Below are 3,533 nucleotides of genomic sequence, written 5' to 3'. Positions count from 1 at the left end.
AATGGGGAAAAAAACATAAACCAGTTTAACAATGTGAACTACTCGTACTATGGAATGTTGAGTTTGGAAATGCGACAGAAGAGCCTCAGATATCAAAACCCAGTTTCCCAAAGAGGTTGTGTAATTATTGGAACGGTTGATTTATGCAGTGAAATTCATTCAGCTGCAAATTTGTGGTTGAAGATGCATCAAAAAGTTTGGCCAAGTATAAGCATATTTCCCAAAACCTCTCAGCCTCCATTCCAAGCACATTTGAATCTCTCTTGTCCAACTACAGAATGCCTCACCCTTGGTAGCCAAGAGACCTTAAGGTTAAAACTACTTGTTAATGCAATATTAGCACATTATGTCAGCCCACACATTGAATTTTCAGTATTTCTGCTTCGACTACATAATGATGTCCCTTATGCAGTGAGGTTATGGAAACTACATAACCTCACAATAATAAAAGCACATTACTCATATTGTCTCTAATTTACTAAAAAACAAAAAAACAAGACAAAAACATACTACAGAATGATCAACATACAAATTACCTTTAGATGTACATCAGCTTGTTCATCCACACTGTTGCAGGACTTCAGTGCACGTTATCTAATGTGTAAGGGTTGTGTGCAGTACTCCAATCACACAGTCAATTCTAATCACTTCATTGAATTTGATCACAAGGTAAGCACAAAGCTACACACAACATGGCTTCCATGCAGCAATGCTACTGGTTTAACAAGCACAAGAAAACGCAAAACTATGACATTGCATATTCCCTTTGTATGCCACATCATTAGTTACTTTTGCTCATCAAGCACTTATTATCAGCTGATGTTATTTTCCTTGTGTGATTTTGTTTCATACATTCCTCCACTATTGCATGAAATGAAGGAATGATATTGACAATGTGAAAATGTTTCTCCCCTGCCTTTTCATGTTTTCTCAACATGACCACAGTCTAACAAGTTATGTAAACGTACCTGTGCGGTGTCTTACCTGCTCATTGGGCTGGCAAGAGTGAAAGGGAGGGTGCATGGGTGCATTCCTGTATATATGGAGTGGCTACCAACAGTCAGTAATGCAAAAACACCCACAACAACAAAACATCCCTTCTGGGTCACAGTTGTGTTCTATTATGGAAAGATATGTCATCATCATATTGCAGCCTTTTAACTTGTTTAGGGTGCAGTTGTTTAAAGCTGGAAATTGGAGGTTCAGTTCAGTTCATATGTGCAATAATCCAACTGATCCGTCCCCAGTATTGTCCGTTCTCTCACAGTCGGCACTGCAGCTCTGTTTGGCAGAGCTATTTCACACACAATTGGACTGTTATTTAATAGCCTGTGAAAGAGAGACAGACAGAAAGGGGGGGGAAAAGCTAGTATTTTAAATTAGCCTTGAATATTAGAGCATTAATATGGCTTTGTTGTAACGTTGACTTCTCCTTAACCATCACCATCAATCCCCCAGTTATAAGCAATGAGCCATTTGCCATTACGCAGCTTGTTAGCAATGTCCAGGCTGTGTAATTACCTGTGTCAATGGCAATGATTGTCTTCAGTGACAGATTATTCATCACTTTATAATCGTAGAGGTTGAAAGATGGGCTTTAAGCCCTTCAAACAAAGCCTAGAACAACATTTTGCATGCCCATCCGCTCTCCTTGGTCTGGTGTTCGGACCTTCCACATTGCTCAGGTGTTTGTCTGTGTCTGTCAGAGCCCCACGATCTAAATGGCTGTTGTGATCAAAAATAACTTCAAGTACTATAATTTTAAATATGCATTCAAGTTATAGTCATAGTAAAGTGCATCAAATTGCTTTGTTGGTCTTGTACACCGAGAAAAACAACACATTTTTGTTCAGTAGCACCATATATCATCTCTAAATGCTAAATACTGTGTAAATACTGTGCAAGGGAAAGAATCTTTAAGTTCTCACAAGTACTTATTTACTATTACAGTAATTTATTTGTGGAGGTTGATAAATAAGATAAAGGCAAGAGATTGTAGGTCTTGATACTAATACCAAGACAGATATTTCACTAATGTGTGAAGATATTTATATGTGAGAAATGTGCCAAAGTTAGTGGAACTCTCTCTTAAAATGGTAACTGGTGTGGCCAAATCAGCAGCTTATTATTGGATCAAATTTCATGACCAAAGATTTATTAGGCAACTTTAGCTATGGTCCCAAATTAGCAGATGGGACATTGCATTTCACAGGTAAGATGCACTTTCTCTGTAATGACAGCACAATAAACGTGCTACTATGAAATGATTTCCCTTCATTTAGACTTCTGATTGCTTTTTTTCCCAGAATGCTGCAATCGATTAATATAGTTTTCTCATTTTCTGAGTATAGATCATAGCTACTTGTGTTTATCTAAAGGTCGAAGCCACTCTCAAACAGAATTCACATAGACTTTGCTACCCAGGACAGTCCAATCAATAGGACTTTGTGAGCAGTACAGTAAAATCAAGACAAGCAAAACTCTAATCTGCAATCTTATCAATAGACACGGGAACTGCTCCATCTGTAATGAGTTAGAATCAGTGTTTGATCGACACTGAAGGTTTGTTTGAGTTTTTATGTTATTGACAACATCTCATCTCAATATTTTGGACAAATTAGAATGTGCAAACTCTTTTGATGAAGCACACTGATGAGGCGAATCCAGGTAAAAGCCATCATTCGTTATTGATTTCCCTTATTAAATCTATACCGATCACAAAGGAGGAGATGTAGATAAATAGAAACACACGAGTTACAGAAGGATTTTTAAACTTTGAGACAATTGAGATGTGGATTGTGCAATAGACACTGGAAGTCAGTATGAGGAAGATTATATTTTGTACATTCAGTGTATTTGTCAGTGGAGCAGCTACTAAATATGTTGCTTGATTACATCACACACAATTCTTGACTGTCTTTTCCTTGGCCTTGAAAGAAATTTGTTCATCTGTTCAAGTTAAGAGTAAACTATCAATTTAAAGATCATAAGAATAACACAGGCTATGCAGAATCTTTCTGTGAGAACTTTGCTTTAATCACTGATGTGATTTTCTAGATGAATGCCTGCACTGTGAAAGCTATTCTCTATAATGTAATGTCTCAAAGTTGTTGCCATCCTAGACCACACTGATGCCACTGGTTCCCAAAATGGGGTCCCAGGACCACCAAGGGTCCATGAGAGGGTTCCGAGGGGCCCCCAGTAAAAATATATATTGTTTAATTTCAATTTTATTTCACTCCTTAGAGTATCAGCACACTAAAATGTATAAGAATGACTATTCTGATAGGGTTCACTGTCCCCATTGTTAACTCACTTACAGTTTAAACAGTTATGCATTTCTGCACCAGGTCATATGTAACAACAAAAATATTCCCAGATGGGTTCCTTGGGACAACATCCCATCTAAACCATGCTCTGTGTCAGCAGGGCCAGTATGAAAGCGCAGAGCTGCCTGCTGCAGTGGGACTGAAGCCTGGACTAAAGGGGGCGAGGCAACAGTAGCGCCTGTGTTGTTTGGCGGGCACATCATC

The sequence above is a fragment of the Centroberyx gerrardi genome, chromosome 23, assembly GCF_048128805.1.
Source record: "Centroberyx gerrardi isolate f3 chromosome 23, fCenGer3.hap1.cur.20231027, whole genome shotgun sequence".
NCBI classification, from domain to species: Eukaryota; Metazoa; Chordata; class Actinopteri; order Beryciformes; family Berycidae; genus Centroberyx; species Centroberyx gerrardi.
Note: the sequence above shows the minus strand (reverse complement) of the source record.